The 23,517-nt window shown below is 49.3% G+C and overlaps 1 protein-coding gene across 10 annotated transcripts in view; it reads right to left on the bottom strand.

Annotated features, from left to right (window-relative positions):
- The window catches only part of RAD51B (RAD51 paralog B), a 638,238-nt gene that overhangs the window by 52,988 nt on the left and 561,733 nt on the right, over nt 1-23,517 (bottom strand). The gene's annotated exons all lie outside the window — the stretch shown is intronic.

Below are 23,517 nucleotides of genomic sequence, written 5' to 3'. Positions count from 1 at the left end.
CCCTTGTCTTGTTCCTGTTCTCAGAGGGATGGCTTTCAATTTTTGCCCATTGAGTATGATGTTGGCTGTGGGTTTGTCATATATGGCCTTATTATGTTGAGGTACTTTCCTTCTATACCCATTTTATTGAGAGTTTTTATCATAAATGGATGTTGGATCTTGTCAAATGCTTTCTCAGCATTTACTGAGGTGATCATGTGGTTTTTATTCCTCAGATTGTTAATGTGGTGTATCACATTGATTGATTTGTGGATGTTGAATCATCCCTATGTTCCTGGTATAAATCACACTTGATTGTGGTGTATTACTTAATGTGCAATCATGGTGTATTATTTAATATGGTAAATGATTTAATTATCTATCACTGCATAGTGAAATACTGCAAGACCTAGTGGCTTAAAACAACGATCATCATTTGTTACGCCTCAGAGTTGCTGTGGATCAGGAATTCAGGAGTGATTTCAAAGGGCAATTCTGCCTCAGGGTCTCTCATGAGGTTGGAGTCATCTGAAGACCTGACTGGGGCTGGGGGATCTGCTTTCAAGATGCTCACTCACAAGCCTGGCCAGTTATTGCTGGCTGTTGAGAGGGGCCTCAGTTCCTTCTCTAGGTAGGTCTCTCCCAGTGTACTCAAAACATGGAGACTGGCTTTCTCCAGAGTAAAAAATAGAAGAGACCAAGTAGAAACCTCTGGTGGCCTTTATGACCTAGCCTCTGAAATCACACACCCTCAATATTGCCATTCTCTGTTGGTCACAGAGACTAGCCCTGATTCAATACGGGGAGAGAATACACAAGGGCATGAATACCAGGAGACAAGGATCATTAGAGTCTATCCTGGAGGCCACTACCCCAGGATTTATCAATAGATACAACCCACATAAACAAAGGCTTTGCGAGGTCTTTAACAAATTTTAAGAGTATAAAGGACTCCTTAAACCAAAATATTTGAGAGCTGCTAGCCTCAAGGAATTGCTCCATATCTTAAAAGGGTCTTTGCTTCTCCTTCTCCTCCTCCTTCTTTTTCTTTTTGTCTTATTGCTCACAGGTATACCATCATTTAGGAAACTTCTTGCTCACGTACCCTCTAGGAGCTTGCAGACAGTTCCTTCTAGCTCTGTTTCTTCTGAACTTGAATTTTTGGGGGGCTCCCTTATGGGTTTAACCCTGTCTGTAACCTTGGTTTGTTGGATCTTTTGCCTGGCAATGCTTGGAGCTCACTTCAGCTCTGGTCATTCTCAGATCCCGGCTCCCTGAACAGCCTAGGTCTCCAAAAGGGGGTTGCCTGCAGGCAAACTTGGGTCACTAGTGGGCAAAGAAGAGCGGTTCTGAGCCAAGTGACTGGAGGCACTGGAGAGAGAGCAGAGAACTAAACAGGCCAGGATCCCTGCCCTTGTGGAGCTTACAATTCTAGAATGGAGATGAGAGAGAAACAATAAACATAACCAATATGAAAATTATGTAGGATGTTAGAAAGTGATATGTGTTATGGGGAAAAAAGGTAAAGTCAGGTTCCAGGGGGTGGTGCACCAGCAGATATGGAGAGCTTGCAATGTTAACTGGGTGGTCAGGGTAAGCCTCAGTGAGAAGGTGACATTTTAGTGAAGACTTGAAGAGGTGAGGGGACAGCTGCAGCAAAGACCCTGATGTGACCTGGGTCTGGTGTGCTTGATGAAAGCAAGGAGGCCAGTGTGACTGGAGAGGATTGACTGAGGCGGAGGAGAGAGAGAGGGAAGATCAGCAGCAACAGGGCCAGATCTTTTAGGGCCTTGATGGCCACTGTAAGGACTTTGGCTTTTTACTCTGAATGAGATGGGGGTCATTTTGAGGTCATTTGGGGGTTTGAGGCAGAGGTGGATGTGCTCTGATCTGGCTATTATGTTGAGAATATCCTGTAGGGTATACAGAAGTAGGGAGACCTATTCGTGGGAAGTAGGAAGAGCGAGACTGGTAGCAGGTTATCACAGTTGACCAGGGAAGAGATGCTGGAGGCTTGGACCTGCATGCTGGCAGTGAGTGTGGTAAGCATTGGTTGGATTCTGGATAGATTTTGAAAGTAGAGCCAATAGGATTCCCCAGCACCTTGGAAGTGGGTTGTGAGAGAAAGTCGCGCATCAAGGATGACTCCTTTTAGGTTTTCGGCCTAAATGGCTTAAAGGTTGGAGTTGCTGTCACTTGAGAAGAGAAAGTTGCAGGTAGAGCAGTTTGCAGGGAGAAAAGACTTAGAAAGTTCCACTAGACACATTAAGCCCATGCTTTTCCCTGAGTTTTCTGTAAAACCCCAGTTGCATCTGCTCTCCCCGGTCCCAGGCACGCCTCCCCAGGAGCAGAGGTTCTGCCGGCTTGTATAGGCCCTTCTACTAACTGCTTTATGAAGGCAGTAAAGAAATTCACTCACTGTATGTAATTTTATTTGAGTGCAAGAATGTTCTTGAGTCTCTCACTCTTTTTTCTTTGTCTTTCTTATTGGAAATGAAAGAAAACAGCCAGGGGAGAATGGATCTCAGGTCTAGAAATCCTAGCAGGTAATTTGGGAGTTGAAAACAAATCTCCCCTGAAATGCATTAAGCAGGTGGAGGGGATTCCAGCTTCACTCTTAAACCACACCTTATCCTGGCCTGGCAAATAACTTCCTCCCGGCCCCAGGCAAATCCCAACTTCCACCCACCAAATGCCTGCAGTTAATAACCTTAAACAACAACAAAACCCCAAAGTGGAAAAAGGAAGACTGATCGGAGGCCAAGATACCAGAAGAGTGCTTGAGAACCTCTCCCGGAGAGCCGCACCCACACAGGGAAACTTTAGGCAAGAAAGCAGGAGCCCAGGGCTGGGGACTCAAGACATGCTGCCTTCAGAGCATCAGAGCAGGGTAAATATCTCACTTGAGTCAAAACAATTATTTTTCTTGATCAGGGTTCCCACTTGTGTCATTAGAACTTCATACCACTAACCATGTTCAAACTCTTCCAAATGGCTAAAATCTCCAGAATCCATTACTGAGCCACAATATAAGTCATGCTGCCCAGTAAGTACAGCAGGACTGGAGATTCCAAATTTGGGTCTAGATAAGTCAGCAGAAGGTCAGTGAGGAAGTTCTCATAGGTCCAGGGAGAATTGAGAAAAACAAGGATCATGTTATGCTGTGAGGAGTTCACTCAGCATGACTTATCATTCCCATTTTACAGATCAGAAAACTGAGGCTCAGAGAGGTTGAGTGACTAGCTCCACAGCTAGCCTCTAGCAGAGCTGGGACAGAGATTCATCTGATAAATCATGGTGACTATTTGCTGAGCACCTGTAATGAGACAGGCGAAGTACCCCGTGCTTTGTGCATAACTCGTGCATTTCTCGTGGGCTACTTCCTTTTTAAAGAAGTGAAACTGTCCAAGGGAACTTCCTGGCATGATGGAAATGTTCTGTATCTGCAATGTCCGATACTGTGATAGTCACCAGCCCCATGTGGCTATTGAGTGCTTAAAATGTGCTGAGTGCGATTGAGGAACTAAATTTATTTTATTTCATTTTGATTGATTTAAACTTAACCACATGTGGCTAGTGGCTACTGTATCGGATAGCACAGTTCTAGGAGGTTCAGTAGCTTTTCTAACAGCTTGTTAAGTGGCAAGGTGAGGGTCCCATCCCGGGGCTGACTGAACCCAAAGCCCATCCCTCTTCCTGTTCCCCTCTGCTCCCCGGTGAGGTGGCGCACTTTGCAAAGAGAAAGGCTCTGGGAAGGAAACTGACCAGACAGTACACAGTCAGCCAAAACTAAAGGCCAGGTCTATAGTGGAGCCTGCTTCTTCCGAGTGTGTCTCGAGGCCCCAATAGGCAGCCAAACACCTCAGCTGGGGGCTCGAGACGCTGTACCAGCAACTTCCCAGAGCCTACCAGCGGTGACCCAGCTGACTGAGGCTCCTGTGACTCACGGGGCCCAACCCTGCTGTTTAAGCAGAAGCATTTCCTTTTTTGGGGCTTAAGACTAATTGGTAGAGAGGTAGTGAGCTTCCAGGCTCAGCCTCACCCTGTTGAAACATGTAGCCCTCAAAGGTTTCAACTTCAGGCACCGCCCATGAGGCACAGCTACCATCTGCCATGTGCTGAGCGCAAACATTTAACCTGAGCGGGCCATGGTCGCTTCGTCGGCTTCTCCACAGCCCGCCAGTGTGCCTCTCTGCCGCATGCCTCACTCCCCTGCTCCAAAGCCTCCAAAGACACCGGTGATGCTCAGAACAAAGGCCAGGGTCTTCCTTCCCTGCTCACTCCCCTGATCTTATGTACCACTGTTGTCCCCATCGCTCATTCTGCTTCGGTCCCTGACCTCCTTGTGGTTCCCCAACACATCAAACTTGTCCCTGTCCCAGGCCGTTGCTCTTACTGTTCCTCTGCCTGGAATGCTTGTTCCTGGCATCAAACATGGCTTACTCTGTCTTCATTCAACCTCTGCCCAAATGTCACCTCTTCAGGGAGGTCTTCCTGACTCCACCCCATCTCTTTACTCTGCTTCACTTCTTTCAAGGTACTTATCACTCACTGATATATGTGTACTTATGTATATTTGGTTGGTTGGTTTGCTTGTTTTCTGTTACACCCACTAAGACGTAAACAGGGTAAGGAGAGACATTGCCTTTTTTCACTCTGTATCTCCAGTGTCTAGAATAGAGTCTGGCACATAGGTGCTCACTGAATATTTGTTGAATGCACAATGAATCAATGAATGGATGCATGCATGACTGCTTATCGCAAGGAGGTGGGGAGCGGTGGGTAGGCTCAGGCTGGGCCCACTCTACACAGATCAGTGCGTCCATGATTTGGATGCTGAACCATGAGAAACCAAACCAGAGATTTGTTGGCTTAATTTCTTTTGCCCTGGGAAAGTTAAAGATCACAGATAATCCAAAACTCAGTGCCAAGTTCTCTGATTTATAATTGAGGAATTAGTCACACAGAGGTAAACAAGACCAAAGGACTGACAAGTGAACTGTAGGAGGAAAACGATGGGAAACAGACGGAGGGACCCGTACAATCCACACTCCTTCAGCTGGCCTGGGTTCCCACCAGCACTTGCTCAAACCTGGATCCAGAGAATCCTTGAGGATTTTCACTCCCAGAATCTTTTGGGCCAGGCTGCCCAGGTAGCTGTTGGGAGTGACGTGACCGCAAGGGGAGGCAGACTAGGTGAGCCCATCCCTATGTGACAATGATAGGATGCAGCCATCTAAAAGGCACACCCAGAATGGCAGGTGTTTCCCAAGGATGCCCAGGCTCACAAAGTTTTCCTAAAAACCTGAATTTTGGGGGAAAATTTTTCTTTCCATCTTTAATGTATCCTATAGGAATGTCTCTCTTTTATTCCACCTCTGAAAACTTTAAAGAAACAAAATTAGCAACGCCTAGAAGTGTCTGACACATAGGAGGTACTCAATAAATATTAAATGAATGAGAATGTTGAGGCAAAGGGGAACTGTCGGCTGGTGAAGAATGGTATAGTTAGGCAAGCCCTGATGGTTGGAAACCACGTCCTGGAACCCCGACTCTGGCTGCAAAGCCTTAGTTTCCCTATTGGTAAAAGCAAGGCCTGGACTAGCTGCACTCACATTTCTCTCCCAGCTCCAACACTCTAATTCTCTGAACATGGCTTCATGGCTTTATTGTGGACTGGGTCTTACTTGCGTCCTACTGAAAGCAAGGCCTGCTGCTCTGGAGACTATCCATTGTTTTCAAGTACCAGAGGTTATTTAATAGCAATTCTCCCAGAATATTTTTCATGTCTTCCATGAAAGAAGATTCTGGAAGGTAGCCATCATCAAAATAGGAAGTAAAGCCAGGCTGGTGTTCCATTTATCAGATTATGCAGGCTTAGCTAGAGTTCCTGTCATCCCATATGGTGATTCTGGGAGCTTGACCAGGTTTCAGAGGTTTTGTATTCAGAGCGGTAAGAAATCATGTCTGTGCTTGTGGGATTTGGGTACCTATTTCCCTCCTTTCCATGGCTCAGGGCTGGGGGTGCCAAGGGAAGGCTCTCGTGACTCTTCTCCTCCTCTCAGAGCTTTAGCGCAGCCGTTCTAGTGTCCGCAGAGAGCCCCCTCATGTAGGGACCATCAGAATGCCCAGCACTGGCCTGAGTTGTTTCCCTATCCATTTTATTTTAAGCTGCTCGTGAGTTTGACCATTTCCTTCCACTCTTAGAAGTGTCGCAAAGAACCAGTCCAGGAGAATTCAAACTCCTTCTCTACCTTTCCAACTGTTTACAGCCTTGATGCACCAGGAGGAAAAAGAGCAGGGTCCAGACCGGCTTCGGCCAGGCCATCCCTCCAGGCCTCAGTTTCCTCGGCCATGAGGTCAGGATGGGGTGCTGGCCGGTTGCCCTGCCTCTTCCACCCTTGTGATGTTCCCCCGCCCAGAGGCAGAGCCAGCCCTTTCCCATGAGGGAGTCACAGCTTGTATGTTATGTAACTTCCATAAAGTCAGGGGCTCTTCTTTTTCTTTTCTTTTTAATGTTCTTAGGTACTCTAGGAAGAGAGAAACAATTTTATGATCCCAATAACCAAACAACATAATGAAAATCATGACAATCCTCAGCCCAATAAAACCCTGGGCAAAAGGCTCCACATTCTCAAACAGGACCCTGGGAATTCAAAGCTCTCTGAAGCCGTAAGTGGCCAGGGCCCTGCCGAAGGCCTCGGGATGCTGGCTGATGGCTGATGAAAGGCTTTTAACGCGCCACTGAAATTCTCTTTTCCAAAATAACCACTTTGAAACCTGTTAATTACAGACACACAACCAGCTCCAGCCCCCCATCAGGACCGGGGGCTTTCACCAGGGAGAGCCCAGCTCCAAGGCTGGCTGCTTCCAGGGCGCTACACATGCTTTGTGTTGGGTGAATTAGCTTCAGGAAGAGAATCCAAATTAATGAAAACCACATGGCCACTCCCCTCACCCCCAGCCTCCTACCCTACCTCCCTCCCCTGGAGACAGAGGCCAGTTCAGTCTAATTTGGTCCAGTGTTTTTGTTTCCTAAAATCTGTCTTGGGCTCTGGGCCATTAATAGGTTGCAGCTGATTGTAATCTACATGAATCAGAGACCTCGCTTCTTTGGTTTTAAGGAGATTACAAATTGTGCGTCCCACAAACGGGATGGAGGGGAAAGGCCCTGGGCAGGGAGAGGGTGGGGACAGATCCTGGAAGGCACAAAAACTCTGCTCTCCATTAAGCGAGTGGGTTTGAATGAGCCTGTGATCTCTCAAATCTGGGGGAGGGGAGTGAAAAGGAGGTGAGGGTCTTGGTGCTCTGACCCTGTGGCAGGAACGCAGACCCTGGGTCTGTGTAAACAGCTAAAATCAAGGATCTGGATGAGCAGAGAGGTCTCTACTCACTTACCTTCAACAAATGATTTTCTCACGTTTTTGCTGGGCACCTATTATGAGCTGAATCAGAGGTGAGCAAACCACAGCCCACAGGCCAAATCAGGCCTGCAGCCTGATTTCCTAAATAAAAGTTCTGTTGGAACATAGCCACACCCATGTGTTTATGTATTGTCTCTGGCTGCTTTAGGAGGTGTGGCTGAGACTCTAAGGCCTGCAAAGCCAAAAATATTTATTATGTGCCCCTTTATCGTAAAAGTGTGCTGATCCCTCAGCTGGAGAACTATTGGGCAGGCATTCCACTTACATGACAACAAAGGATAGGCTTAGGATCTGCTCAGTTCCCACATCATCCCACGATTTAGGTTCCTTCTAAACATCATTCTTCAGGAAAGTGTCTTTATGCTCATGTAACCCATGGCAATAAAGAACAATGCCAAAATGATGCTGGTCAGTCAAGGGTTCAAAGTACTCGCTCTGACAACCCTACACTCCCATTTCACAGATGAAGAAACAGAGTCACTGCGATAAAGCAACTCACTAAAGGTCACATAGGAAACACCACAGTTAGGAAGAACAGGGCCTCTGAATCCCAGAAAGATCTCTGTCCATCAGACGTTGGTAATGAAGGGAGTCGGGGGGCTTTAACATAATACCACTCCCTCCTGTGTGCTGCACTGGCCATTTTACAAAGCCTTTTCATGTATGGTTGTCCAAACAATCCAGTGACGGGCTCAGGGTGGTATGTCTCCTTTTTTTAGGTAAAGAAATGTAGCGCTGAGTGATGGGGATGAGAATCAGATAGGCCAGACCACATACCTCCTTTGAAAAGCACCTTTATCCAAGGCCCAGTGGGGGTACTCAGCCCAGGCCTTCTGGGCCCAGGGCAACCGTCACTCCATCGGGACCCCAGGCTGCCCCCAGCTCTCTAGTGCCTCTAAGATAGCCCTTGGGCTTCAGGAACTTCCAAGCTAGCAGGGGAAGACAAAGGAAGGGGAGGATTATGACTGCCTCACAGGCACAGCAACGGAGGGGCACATGCGGTGCTTGGGGAGGACGCGGGAGGAGAACCCCACCCTTCCCTAAAAGCAAACCTGTTTGTAAGGAAACCCGAGCGAAGAACCTCTGGTGCAAATGCTGCTGGCTGGAAATGCAATCAGGCCCCCTTCCAAGCTGTTGGGGGCTAACTAATTGCTGGCATCCTTGTGGGGACAGGCAGGGAAGCCTGAGAAATCAGCATCCTCCCAGAGACTAGTCTTGGCAGGCAAACGGATGACACCAAGAAAGCTGCTGCCTTGGAGCAGCATGGGCAAGTCCAGGCCTCTTCCCACAGGAGCCTATTTCCTTCAGGGCCAGGCCCGGGCTCCAGGTGGAGACCCTTCCAGCCAAGAAGGACCTCCCCTGGGGCTGCAGTCACAGTGACCTGCAACACTCTGGAAGGTGGTTATGTTGGGCTATGAACAAAATAACAGATCAACAGAGTGCCACACTAGCTTGCATGAAATATGAACTCTGTGTAAAGGTCCCCAGTGAATAGAAGCCAAGAGTTCCTATAAAGGGTAACGGTCCCTCCTTCACTGTCTCCATCTCCACTGTTGTTCCCTGGTCCCTTTTCTTTAGCAAGCTTCTCCTTGAACTTTAGATAGTGCCTCAAAGGAGTTTCAGACTTCACTGAGGAGTCATGGGTCTCAATCTTCAGAACTCTGCTATTGTTCAGTGGTCTCCAAGGGACGAGGCTGTGAATTGCCTGAGGATGAAGGAGGGAGTCCAGCTGAGCAGGGTATAGGTATGAGCAGGGTATAGGTATGAGAGTATCAGGCAAACTCCTATCACCATAAACAACTGAAGTCCTGCACTGGACCAGGGCAAAGCCTGGGGAATGACCCCATCAGCATCTTTGTGTCCCACCATCATAGGGACTCTGTGCTCAGAAACAGCCTTAAGCAGGCCTTCGACCTTGGCCTGATAGGGGACAATGGATGGCTTCTCTGGCTTCTCCCTTCCAGGGAGCCTCCCAGCATATTGATTGGTACTCTTTTCTTCCACCAGCACCTAGGGCTGCGGGTGTAATCCTCAAAGTTCTGTTTTGTCTAGAATTGGTTTCCTGATAGGTTCAGGCTCTCTGCTCCATGGAACCCAACAGCCAGGAGATTTTTGCTACTGCTTCCTTGAGTCCAGACTAGAGGAAAAGCAAAGGCTCATGACTCTCAAACAGGTGTAGGGGAACTCGTGAGGGCGTTCAGACTCCTGATCTAGCAAGGACCTGAGCTGTGCTGAAGAGCGACGTTGGCTCTGGTAATGGCTTTGCGGCCCTTGAATGGAATGGAATGCACCATGGTTAATTGGCAGCCACTGAGTGTTTATTATGAGCTGGGTGCCACATGGATGAACACACTGGCAAGACAGACTCTGAGAAGGGCACACGCCAAGGAGTTTGTTTGTAGACTGAAGTTTCTCTCCAGATTGAGGGGTTCATAAGCGTCTGCCCACATGCATGCCGTGGTGGTGCTGGGCCCAAATCCCCAACTTCGCTGTGGCTGCCAGTGCGCGGACTGTGTGTGATCTGGGGCCCTCACACAAAGAACACAGGGCTTAAGTCAAGCTCTCCCCTTCTGTGCCACCAAACAAAGGCAAGCCAGAAGAAAGCCGAGTGAGAAAGCCCATAAACACTTCCTGGGGCTGGACTCGCACCCTAAAGCTCAGAGTGGAGCCAGCCAGACAAGTTCAAAACCGCAGAAACACACGAGAATGTCCAGCTGCTATTGGCTGAGCAGACTGGGTGCCAAAATGTCTTCAGAGCAATGAAAGAGGACAGACTTTTAAAATTAGAGCTCTACCTTCTCTCCCTCCCAGGCATGGAAGGGTGGGGATTGTGGATGAATACTGAAAATTGATTTCATTGGTCCTTCAAAAGACACAGAACAGCGACCCCTCCCTCTCTCCTTTCCCACCCTCTCGAAATACACTCTCCCTCAGCTCACCTCTGATACCTACAGCTTTGTTTCAGATCGTGTTTTGTGTCCTGTGTAAACAAGGGCTGGTAACTAGCACAGGAAATGAACTTCACAAGCCATGAATGCGTACCAACCTGCGGTGTGGGGAGTTGCCAGATTTTTTTCTAACTGAGAATTTTCACAGACTCTCAAAACTCTCTCTCAGCTTCCCCTCTGCACACTTGAATACACGCACACCCACCATGCATGTGCACACCCCCGAACGCAAAATTTCCCCTCAGTTTCCCCCAACACACGTGAGCAGAGATACGTGCTTATGCACAGACACTCTCCCATTCTCAAAACTTCCCCTTGATTCCCCTATATCTACAAATTTGAGCATTGAGGTGTGTGGGTGCTCCCTGTCACCGTCTCGGACACACACAGAACTTTTTGCCCCCTCAGCATACCCCCAGCACACAGAGACTCAGAGCCAAGTATGTTTATATTCCCATGTATATGTGCACACACACACACACACACACACACACACAGAGCCACATTCCAACTGGCTCAGTCATAGCCATGACAGGCCTGGGTCTGCTTGCCATTGTTTCTCATTTGCCTCTAACGGGGCATTCATGTAACAGAGAGGTTTACCATCCATTTTATAGCATTTACCCTGAGCCTGTGTGTTGGGGAGGTGGCTCTTTAAAAGTATGTGTGGATGGCAGAATGAAAACCAGGGACAAAGGCATCCCTTCCAATCTCCCGCTTGAGTTTCACACACTCACGAGCGCTGTTCTGGATGACCAGGGATGTTACCCTGTCTGAAACCAGGCTGGGAGGATGGGGGCCAGCTGAAGAATTTCCGGAAGTCCTATCTCAGGGTCCTGCATTGCCGCCTCTTATTACTCCCATTTATTCTAAGCCCAGGCTGCCTGAGGGCAAACTGTGTCCTCTGTAGGCCTGGGTGGGAGGCACCAGCCAAATGAGCAAAGACTAATTCGGGTGGAAACTAAAGGAGATGAAAATGGGCCCCGAAAGACCACTCTTCCCCGGGAATGTTGGCGCACAAGAAGAGCTGGCACATCCAAGACTCACCACCCCTCCCCAACAGCAGTAAATGTTGCACTACACATGCAAAGGGACACCGTCTTTGCGTTGACGATAGGACCGGCTAATGTAAAAGTTCTTTTTTTTTAATTTCTTACAGCCAGATGGACTTAATGCATCTAAGAAACTGACAAACCCAGGGTGCTTACTGTGTGGGTCTGGGCAGATGGAATGCCTTCCATTGCATCATGCACACACCACAGTTTATTCACGGTATGCACAACGGGGCTGGGCAGACTTCTCACTGTGCTCCATTGGACACTGGCAAGGGGCTGGCTAGAAGTATGTGTACTTACGCTCAGCCATTGCTTGTAAACTCTGCTCCACTTTCCCCCAGCAGAGTCCTTTCTTCAAATAAAATCTTATTAGAGAGCCCAGTGTGCAAAAGTGATAAAAGCAGAGTTGCCCTGGTTACAAGGGGAGGGGAGGAGTTAGGGGTGTGTGTGTGTGTGTGTGTGGAGGGTGGTCCCATCTGCCCTGGTTCCATCTCGACCCTCCCCCTGGCTATACTTCAGGGACTCTCTGAGGGGTTCCTTGGATCCCAGTTTGAAAACCACTACCACAATGCAGGCCTCTTTTCGTAATAGTTGTTGAACTTCAGTTCTCCAGAAAACACACAATGGCAAACAGCTTTCAAATTAGCCTTAATTTTACACACTACTGACTCAGGCTGCTGCCCCTACTTGGTGTGGTATACAGAGTTAGGGACCTCCCGCTGAACCTCCATGGCCCCACACAGGGCTGTAGCCCACAGATTGAGAATTGCTGCACAGAAATTAGGAGAGGAGCAATAAAGAAGACTGGGGTCCCAGATGGAGTCACACTATGAAGGGGCTTCAGGGTCTAGTGAGGGAATTTGTGCCTAATGCTATTTGGCAAAGGAGAACCACTGACAGGCCATGTGCAATTATTATTATTATATTATCAAAGCCAAGTGACATGGTGGGATGTGAACTGACAAAAAAAGGGTAATTCCTTTGCAATGAAGTCCCTTTTCCCATCTCCAGCTGTTTGAGCCTCAATATCCCCTATGTCCACCAGGAGCATATCCTCCCAGACCATCATGGATGGGCGTCAGCCCAGACACTGTTTTGCAGCCTTCATCACCAGAGGTCTCATGGTCTGGTGTGGCACTACCTAAAGTGAGTAGCCCAGCCCAGGCCTCTGTGCCCTTGTGACTGTGGGCACCCAGCAATGTATGCAAATGAACATGTGCCTGAATTAAAGAACATGTATGTAGGCAAGCAAAGCGGGATTTATACTGTATGCAGGCCCAAGTGAGGCCTAATTCCTCGGCTCTGCCCCCATCAGTCTGCCCCTTGCCCCCAAACCTCTCAAAGAAGAACTTGGTTTCATTTGCTGAGTCAAGAAACAGAGCTGGAGGTAGCATCCAACACGGGTTTGGGGAAAGAGGCTATGCTCCCACTTCCAGCTCTGTGCTCTGTTTGCCTCGGGGAGACCTGCTAAAGCTTTTGGTACCCAACTCTGCGCATGCCTACAAGGAGGGTTACTGTTACCGTGTGTCTGCCGACTTTAGAGAGGGCCATGGAGATGAAGATGCAATTAGAGCCTGTGAATGCTTTGTGCTTCCTGGATGAAAGACAACGCTGGGAAGTTTTATTATCTACCTACTCTGCTTTTTTATTGTTCTAGGTCCGTTCTGTTTTTCTTTTTGGGGGTCCGCGTAAACTTTATGAGGTATTAATTTCAAAAAAAGCCTCCTTGCACCTCAGAGCAGGGTTTTATTTGATGCCTCAGAGAATTTCTTTCTATAACATGGACCCTCAAAGGACTCCTCTTGGTCAGGGTGAAGAGGCCTGCATGCATTCAGCTGCTCAGTTCAGTTCAATTTAACAAATATTTATGGAACATCTACTAACATATGCCTAGCCCTGAGAGGCAGGGCAGGACTGGAAAGAGTGGGGAATGTTATGAACTTTGAAAGCAGGCCACCTGAGGGTTGAGTTCCAGCTCAACAGTTCCATGTGTGTCCTCAGAGAGCCTCAGTCACCCCTCAGAATCGCTGTTTTGTGTCCTCTAAAATGGAGATAATCCTAGCCATCTCATTGGGTGAAGCAATAAAAAGGTATAAATCTCCCAGTGAGTGGTGGGTGGGAGCTCAGTAGTTCCTAGCAGGCTCCCTCTTTAGGATCCCACCTCCGGAGCGGAGACAGAGGAGATGCCTCTATTCTCAGTTCTGCTTCTCCTCCCTGAGGCCCTCTGTCTGGTTCTTCTTCATCCATCTTGGAAAGAATGCCAGCTGGTTAAACCCGCGGCTCTGAAACTTTCTCATCTCAGGTTCCCCCGGTGCTCCTGAGCAGCCCACTTCCTCCCTACACCCCCTCCTCCACCCGAATACCTCCAAGGCCTCCACATTACTATCCCCTTCCACCCTCCCTCCAAACCCATTCCCGAGAAGGAGAAGAACAGAACCTTCCCATTGTTTTGAGAAGGAGAGCACAGTGGAGGTGGCTTAGCTTTGTTGCACCCACTTCAGGAAAAACCACACTGTGGGCTCCATGAAGTGCCCAGCCTCCAAAGGCCAGCTTCTGGCAGAAGGGAAGAGGACCTGGCCAGGCAGGGTGGGCCGAGGCTGTCCCAGAGGGCCCAGTCCAGGCAGGTCCAACACAGCATCCAAGGCAGGGCCTCCTCACAGGTGCCCTCATCCCCCGGATCCAGCCTGGAAGAGGCCCCTAGAATGTTCCCTGGCAGCTACAGCTGTCCAGTCTGAGAGAAGCACACTGAAGGCATCCACAGAGGACTCTGTCCCTGCCTGAACCGGGCTTCTTGCTGTTTCTCAGGTGGACAGGGAGGAGAGGGGATGTAAGCAAACACTTGAATAGGCACCGCAGGGGCCAACACACTTTAAATTAAGCTTCCGATGCTTAGAAGGGCCAGGCTTCCCACATTTCCACAAATCCCCCCCCATCCCCCCCCCCCCCCCATGCAGCCCCAAGCGCTGCTCAGTCTGTCTGTTCTCTTAGAAGTGCGCCTGGGAAGCCTGGAGTTATTTGTTTCCGAAAGGTAGGCGCTCCTCAGGTGGGTGGTCTCAGCATTTTCTGTGTGTTTAATTCCCTCCCTCTCTTTTCAGGACCACTGAGGGGTTTATTCTCCCTCTCCCAGCAGTCCCCAGGGGTTTGGCTGCCCAGGGCATCTGCGCTGGGTTTTCCCACAGGCCCCTGCAAAGGCAGCCCACTTGCCTTCAGAAAGCCCTGGAGGCCCCATGGGGGGAGCGGGGCTGCAGCTGTGGGCCCCTCCCTCTGCAGCAGGCTTTGATCCATTTTTGTGGGGGCTGCATGCAGCCTGACCTCCCAGCTCCAGCGTCTCTCAGGTGGAAAGTTCTGTTCAGCCTGTCTGTGGCTTCAAAGGCTCTCCCTTCTTGGGGCTGGGATGAGACTGATAATGGCTCTCATTTTGCTGTGGGGTGACCTCCCAGCAGCCCCAGCTTTCAATTGACAGGCTTCTGCTCTTTGCTTGGGCTGCTCTGGCCGAACTCAAACCACCTTTCTGGTTGAGGAAGCACATTGACGTCCTCCCCCATCCAGGCACCTTTGATGGCTCAGACATGGCTTCTAGCCCAGACAAAGGTGACTGGGCCGTTGCAGCCGGCACCTGGTAAATCAGACTCTGGCTGTCAGGCAGGGTAGGCATCCGAGAGAGCCAAGGACCCTCTGAGCCTGCGAGTGTGTCAGGAGGAACCCTCACTCTGCCCTTCGGCCTCTAAAGTCGGGGCTGAAGGAAGCCATGCTTTCTGCTCTAGTTCCCTGCAGGAATCCAGTGCTGGGGACCATGGGGCACACCGCCCCGCACCCAGGCCTGACACTGGGCTCAGTTTAGCAAGGCCACCAGTCCTGAAGTTGACTCCGTTTCCCGAGATCTTGGGCCACTCACTGCCTTAAGTGGTAGGCTCTAGGCCAGCCAAACTCAGGAGGATCCTTTTATGGCCTATTATTTCCAACAGTTGTGGCCTCGGGCCTCAGTTCTCAGCCCAAGCGGTAAAGCAGGGGACATTTGCGGCTCCTGCCCCACACCACCGCTGACCCTGTGCTCGGGCCTCCCAGCCCCCTGGCCTCGGTGGAAGGACAAGGCCTGTGCGACCAGGGCTGCTGTCAGTGGCTCTGGACAGGTTGCTGTGTCCCCAGAGGTTCGGCGGGGCCTCGGCGTGGCCGCTGGGCCTCAGCAGCTGGGGTTAGGCTGCACGTTGCCCTTGGTTTCCTCATATTTAAAATCAGGGTGGCCAAGGGCAACAGCAGTGGCGAGGAGAGCATCCTTCTCCCCCAGCCTGATAGCCCAGTGCTCTTCCTTCCTTTTGATCGTACTCAAAACAACTCCTGCAACAGAACAATGAGCCGGGAGGAGGCCGGAGGGGAATTTATTATGCTGTTGTCCTGTGGCCCAGCCTTGCCTGACTTTATCTTGCACAGAAGTCTGCGTGGGAGGAAACCTGCAGGCCCTTGGTCGGGCTCCCTGCTCCTGCACTCCTTCCCACACGGCATGCCGGAGGGACTGGGAAGAGGCTGCCATGTTAGCTGCACCGCAGTCTAAGCGGCAGCAAGACGGGGATCAGCCTAGATCCCCCAAAACTATGACCGCGACCCTGTGAAACCACAGAGACTCCCTGCACTTAGAGCGTGCCCGAGTCCATCCTGACAAAGAGAGGGCCCCACACACGAACCAGTGCCAGACAGGACCTTTCCAGAGCTTCTCTCTCCAGCCAGTTTCCTCTCTTCTCAGTCCCGCCTGGGCGAGTGAGTTATGCCCGGATGTTTGTGGACTGCCCAGCTTCTCACATAGGAAAGGCCACTTGGTTAGGCGTTTCATCTCTTCCCCCAGTGTGGTGGAGAGGGGAGAAGGGCTCGGAGCCTTGGGCCTGAGAGGTGCTTGATCAGTATCAGTTCTGACAAGATTTTCCCCTGAATGTGAATGTTTTGCCATCCGTCTGCTGTTGGCAGGGTCTAATGAGGTCCTTGAAGCAACCTTAATCTCAATCAATCCATCACTCAAACTGTAGCGCCAGTGGTGCTAATATTCAGAAAATAAACAAATCCTTTCTCATCAGCCAGCCAGGTGCTGTGGGGCGCCGCAGGACACTGGACTGACTGTTTCTGTGGAGCTTGAGTCTCTGGTACTGCTGCGGATCAAGTGTAGGTAGACCTGGGCTTGAGGTCTGGCTCCATCATCATTCACTGAATGACCTTGAACAGGCTACATGCCCTCTCAGAGCCTCAGCTTGCTCATCTGTAAGATGGGCATGAGAATAGTCCCCTTGTAGGATTGTTTTGAAGATCAAATAAGATAACGAATGTAAATTATCCAGCATGTGTTAAACGGTCTATAGAGTGTGGTCATTACTATTACCACTATTTCATATAGGTGTGAGGGTCTGATCTGACCTCCTCCGATCCTGAGTAGCATCCTCGAGTGAGCCGTGAGCCTCGCTCTCAACCATGAGGAGCAAACACATGAGGAACACGAGAGGAAACAGACTCGCAGCACAAGGGTAACAAAGTTGCCCTCAGACACCAGCAGCAAACCCAGGCCCTGAACTGGGTTTTCTAGACCTCCGGATTCTCTCGCTCTCCAGTCACGTCATCTCTCCATGCAAACCCTCTGTATTCATTTCCTGGGGCTGCTGCAAGAAATCATCACAAACCTGGTGGCTTAAAACGGCAGAAATATATTCTATCAGTTCTGGAGGCCAGGAGTCCAAAATCAAGGTGCCGGCAGGGCCAAGCTCCCCCAAAAGCTCTCAGGGATAACCCTTCCTTGGCTCTTCCAGCCTCTGGTGGCTCTTGGGATTCCTTGGCGGGGCCTGCAGAACTCCAGTCTCTGCCTCTACGTCTCTGGGCCTCTTTCTCTTGTGTCTCTTATAAGATACTTGTCATTGGATTCAGAGTCCACCTGGGTAATCCAGGAAGATCGCATCTCAAGATCCTTAGCTTAGTTACATCTGCAAAGGTCCTTTTCCAAAGAAGGTCACATTCACAGGGTCTAGGGATTAGGACGTGCACATATCTTTTGGGGGGCCACCATTCAGCCCACCATACCCACTGATCCTGACAAATGTCCCATTGGATTATGACTAAAAAGTCAAGACGAGAGCTCTCACTTGTGGCTGGTGAGGAAGGTCACTCCTCTCCATGCTGATGTCACGGGTTCTCCACTTGGCCCCAAAAAGGGAATGGGGTCAAAAGATTATCAGAATATAATCTGGCTGTTCATTCTTTATGTCCTGGCAGGTGGTGAAGACCAGCTCCTCCTGCCCTGTGGAAAGCCGAGACTCCCCTGTGTTCAACGGCAGGGCTCAAATCAGAGCTGTGTCCTGGGGCCTCCTGTTCTTAGCCAGATACACTGGGATTTCAAAGCCCATTGTGCCCCTGAAGGCGTATGAGTGTGCTGTGAAGACCTATTTCCAAATGGTATGGTGAGTCTCCTTCCTGCCAAGCCCCACAGGAAGCATGAATTCTCACAGTGCTCAAACCTTTCCCCTTCTCCTCCTCTCCTCGCCATCCTCCGGGGGGCCCACACCCACATGGAACATCCAGGAGACTCGACTCCTCTCTTTTCTCAAAGGCCTCCTTGGCCTGGCTCCCTTCTCAGGGCCCTGCTCCCCTGAGGCTCCTCCCTTCCCTGTTTCCTCTTTCAGCCCCTTGTTTAGCCATAAAGATCCATGTCTAATAGAAAGGACCTTGTCCCAGGGGCACCCAGGCCTTTTTCAGGAAGACTTTCCCCCCAAAATTGCTGACACTTGAGCTACAAGACGGTAAGGAAAGAAAGATTACAATACAACAGTATTTTTTATTCTTCCAATCAAATAATACTTATATACAGATTTAACATAGGCCTCAGCTCCTTCTAAGTGGTTTCAAGAAAAACCCAATTCTGTGCCCTTTCCCTCTGAGGAGTCTAATTCAGCGGGCTCTGCTGATGGCCTTGCCTTTCTCCCCCACAGCTACTATTAATAACTTTGCTTTTGTAGCTTTCTCTTTAAAGATGTTCCTCCTATTTCTGGCTCGCACATGTTGATGAGTGGCATGTGTAGAGTTCAGCTTTCACAAATGTGGGGGCTCTAAATACCGGCTCACGTCCTTACAGAGTCCCGCATGTTTACTGGAAAAGCCACTGTGACCCAATAGTCTTGAGAACAGGTAGTAATGAAGATGGACCAGAAAGAAGGGAATATAAGACGTGGCAGACAAGGAAATTCTCAAGTCTGTTCCTTGCTTAGCCAAGGATGGGTGGCAAGGAGACAGGTGAAGTCCATTCTGCTCTGGACCATCCTTCAACTTGTACTGAGGGCTCCACTTTCTTCCCTATCCCTGTGAAGAATTTGCATCTTCACCCATAGACTGTGAGTTCTGTGTGCACAGAACATAGCCCTTGAGACCTGGAGAGTCCTCAGACCACGTTAGAGTGTGAATCCCGGAAGGATAAGATCTACACTGTGCTCGTACATTGCTAGCGGAAATGTAAAACAGTTCAGCTACTCAGGAAAACAGGACCGCAGTTCCTCAGAAAGTTAACATAGAATTACCATATGACCCAGCAATTCTACTGCTAGGTATATACCCGAAAGAATTGAAAATAGGCACTCAAATAAATATCTGTACACACACGATCATAGCAGCATTATTCACAAAAGCTAAAAGGTGGAAAGAGCTCAAATGTCCATCAATGGATGAATGGATAAACAAAATGTGGTGTATCCATACAATGGAGTATTACTCAGCAATAAAAGGAATAATCCATGATACCATGTGGATGAACCTCAAAAACATTATGTTAGGGAAAGAGGCCAGACAAAAGGCCACATACCATATGATTCTATCTATGTCAACTCCGGAACAGGTACATCCATAGAGACAGAATGCAGATTGGTGGCTTCCAGGAGCTGAGAGGAAAGGGATTTGGGGAGCACTGCCTAATGGGGATGGGGTTTCCTTTTGGGGTGATGAAAATGTTTTAGAGCTAGATAGAAGTGGTGGTTGCACAACACTGTGAATGTACTAATTGCTACTGAATTGTTCTCTTTAAAATGTTTTATGTTATGTGACATTCACCTAAAAATTATAATAAATCATGATAAAAGTTAGAAACGTAAAAAAAAAAATCGACTTCTGTCTTGTGTACACACAACCCAATCCCTGCTCTCACTCTCACTTCACATTTCCTTCCTGGGCCGACCCGTGTGCCCGTTGTAAGTGCTTGGGGACTGAATTGGCTCCTGGTGCAGATTACTGTCAGGCTTGCTCTTGATCCCACTTCTGAGACACATCCTCTAAAATTCCATGACTAAAGCTGAGTCTGTACAGTGGCAACCAAACATTTTAGCAGAGAACAATGGGTGTGGGTGAGAACGCCTTAATAGCCAGAGTGATCTTTCCCAATATTTGTCTCTGTGGTGGTAAAGCAGATTTTCCAGGCAGCATTAATGAGTTTGTACATTTCCATGTCTTTAAGAATTTCTACTGGCTGCAAGAAGAAAAAGAACACAATGGTAAGACACCTAGAAAAAGATGTTCAAGGTCTGAGTAAAACCCATCCAGGGTTCTCTTTGAAACTGTTGTTTGTTGAAGTTATAGAGGAAGAAAGTTCATTCTCCCATTCTATTTGCTCCAACTTTTATTTGAGGAATCTAGAGAGAGCTTTCAGTTTTGTGCTTCCAGAACAAAGACGTTTTGGGACTTAGAAGAGAAAAATGTCTCTAAGGAGAACTGGGGACATGGGGACTTCCCTGTTAACTGGGCAGAATGCTGTGAGTCCGATGACTGAGTTGTCGTTTATTCATGCACTCACTCATTCACTCACTTAACATGGGCCTGCCATGTGCCAGCAGGCAGTTGGCTAGGCTACTGGCTAGAGTGGCCAGAGGAGACCCCGTCCCTGTCCTTGCTGCATTTGCAGCTCAGTGAGAGAGCAGGGCAGGCACACTGGGAAAGTCATGGCCACACTGCAAGTGCTCAGGCAAAGGTAGAGAGCCACAGGAACGCCCGGAGTCACTTCCTGGGGTGACGGGAAAGGCCTCCCAGAGTTGGTGACATCTGAGCCCAGAGTTGAAGGAAGACTGAGACAGAGGACGAGCATTTCAAGTATGTAAGCGCACTATCCGCAATGGCCCAAAGGCATGGAAACAGGTGGTGCATCTGGGGAGCGGGGCATTTGGAAGGCTGGAGAGAGCTGCAGAGAGGAGAGCAGGCTGTCAGGGCAAGTCAGGGCCAGGCTGGGAAGGGTCTTGCATTTGACCCAATTCCTTCTGCTGACTTTGGCCTTTTCTTGAGAACAACAGCCAAATATTTATCATAAATCATTTCCTTTAATCCTGTCAATAGCCCTTTTATACAGATGAAGACTGTGAGGCTCAGAAAGGTTAAGCAATTGCCCCAAAGAAGGCCACAACCTCACTGGAATGTACAGGAAATGCCCAGAATGACTGAGAGGTTGTCGTTGGAGAGGCAAGGAAGAGGATGGGTTCAGGGGGGACAATGGAGGCTTTACCTGCCATCAGTACCATTTCATTTCTTAAGCCAGGATGGGTGCAAGGATGCTCTTTATAACTTTTTGTAGTTATGAAATTTTCCTAACTTCTCAAGCCACTGGACTAGTGCATTAGGGTGGCCCCTCTGCTGGAAAGCTCACAGTGTGTGGAGACTGCGGGGCCTTGGAAGCACGGGAGCTGCCCTTTAATGTTCCAGTGTCCACTGGGCTCCCACTGCGGTGGCCAGTAAGTTGCTACGTTTTTATTCCCTTTGCCAAGGTCTCAGAGGCAACACTTCTACATAAAAAGGAGGACCGAGAGGTTTGGCGCTCCTGGCCCTCAGGCAGATGGTTCCTGGAACTCAAAGCTTCCCAATCGGGGAAGTGCAAGGCAAGGGGTGAGTCTAAGCCCCACTCTGTGTCCTCAGGGTCGGCTCACAAACTGCTGGACGGACGGCGCTCCCAGTTCTTTTTCAAGTGAATTTCCCTTCAGTTCACTGTTTGCTTTTCCTGCCAGAGCATCCTGCCCCCTCCAGTGCAGTCCTGAGGAGGAGACCCAGCCCCTGCCTTCCTGGTGTGCAGAGCTTTAAACAAGAGCCCTCTGCCCATCGGACATCCTTACCATTTCCAGCTATTGAGTGTAATCAGGTGTGCCAGGATCTGATTTCAAAGCCCAAAGCCAAGGGACTCAGAGGAATCCTCTCTCCCTGTTGCTCCAGAGGGAGACAAAGGGGACTGAACAAACAGGATGTGCTGAGAGCTGCACAGAGCACTGCCCCAGCAAGACGGGTGGGCGGGATGCAGGGCTGGAATCGACGGCCCGTAGGCTGGGGCGTTGGCGTGTGTGGTTAATCATGCCCAGGAGAAACAAGGAGCAGAATAAGAACAGACACAGTGATTCATCTGACAGCCTCTCTGGATGGTTCTTGATAGTCAGTCATGCTCTTCCAGGCTCTGGGAAGTTACAGAATCCCTGCCCTATCAGAAGATCCTGACTCTGGCCATGCACCTTGCAGAGAATGTTGATATTTCCAGAAATGAGAGAGAACCCGCCGTGCCTTGTGGGGCAGCAGAGGAGTAGTACTCAGGGATCTACCTGCAAGTCAGGACTGATGCAGGCGGCAGGTGGGGACAACGTTGCAGCCCAATGTTCGGGTCCTGGTGGATCTGTTTGTTTCTCTCTCTTCTATCCCAGACTCTGATTGCTGGGCTTGGGAACTTGCATCTAGTAAACTCTCTCAATCATTAACTTGAGAAAGTCATTCCAGGGAACAGGACCCTTCTGAGATTTCCTCCTCTCCTTCCCACTGCCCACAGTTTTATATGAGAGAAATCAGAGATTAAAATAGTACTCATCAAGACCAGACTTGAAGGCAGACAAAGGTCATTGTTGGCAACAAGAGTGGGAAGTAACTTCCACTGGGAAGGGGTACCCCTGGGGGTAGACTGACCCCTCACCAATGCAGAACTTCTGCCCCTGCTTCGTCATCTTTCAGAGCTGCTGTCACTGGGACTTTTCAACCACGAGTGTTTGGAATACAGGCTACAGGCACTTCTGGTTCTTAGGGTTACCTGGCATCCTGTGGATGAGGCAGGAGGGAGAAATGTCCTCCCATACACAGAACAGTCCCACACAACTGAAGAACCGCTCCCGCCTTTTACTAATAGAGCAATACTGGTGGACTCAGTCATTTCTGACATTCAACTCACCCTGAGCTTCTCCAACCTAAAGGCTTTGAACATGAAACCTCCAAAAAGAGTCTCTGAGAGGGAGAAGCAGATTCTAAAGGCCACTACTGGTTCTAGATGAAATAAAAAGCACCCAGAAAATGAAAACCTGCCTGGCACCTATAGTTCATCATTGCCTCTAAGGGCAACTCTGAAATAAACTCAAAAGTTTCCAAAAGAAAATTTAATCTGGCATCAAACCAGAATTTTCTAGAGATGCTTTCTCCCAGGGCTGGAGTTCTGGAAACTAGAGATTCAGAGGCCACCTCTCAGCTTCCATAAAATAGGTCTGGACATATACTAAGTTGCTTTGTCCCTATACAGTGTAAATAGCTGGCAGGCTACACTTCAGCAGTAGCTAAGGAAGAAGATCCCAGCTAAGAGTGGGTATAGAGAGAGCACAGTGAACGTGCTAGTTATAAGTGATTTCTGTTTATGTAAAGAGACAACATGACTAGAGCTTTTCCTTAGTATGGCCAGAGTGGAAACTGAGTGTGGGGGCCTTGGGACAATTTTAGCTACATTAAATGGACTATCTAGGGTTGTCTTTGCGGAGGAGGCAAGGGGAACCCAGCAAATATCGGCCAGATTCTTCTTAAAGGGAGAGACTTGATGAATCCATCACTCACTCATAAGCAAACCACCTTCACAAAGAATTTAAATTCTAGGGAGATTATGAGCACAAAGTTGCGATGCCTTTCAGAACATGATTTATGATTCAGGATGAACCACTGCTAACTCTGGGGTTACCCAGCCAGGGAGGGTGGGAAAGGCAGGCCCATTAATCACAAGATGGCAGGAGGCCCCTCCAGGTGAGCCAACTGCACTCAGGGAGGAAGTGAGCCCAGGTGGAGAAGAGAAAGACAGGAGAAAAAAACACCCTTCCCCTCGACTCCTGGTGTGGC

This window comes from Equus asinus, chromosome 7 (genome assembly GCF_041296235.1).
Source record: "Equus asinus isolate D_3611 breed Donkey chromosome 7, EquAss-T2T_v2, whole genome shotgun sequence".
Classification (NCBI taxonomy): domain Eukaryota; kingdom Metazoa; phylum Chordata; class Mammalia; order Perissodactyla; family Equidae; genus Equus; species Equus asinus.
The sequence above is the reverse complement of the archived record's forward strand: the minus strand, read 5'-3'. Positions and strand labels throughout refer to the sequence as shown.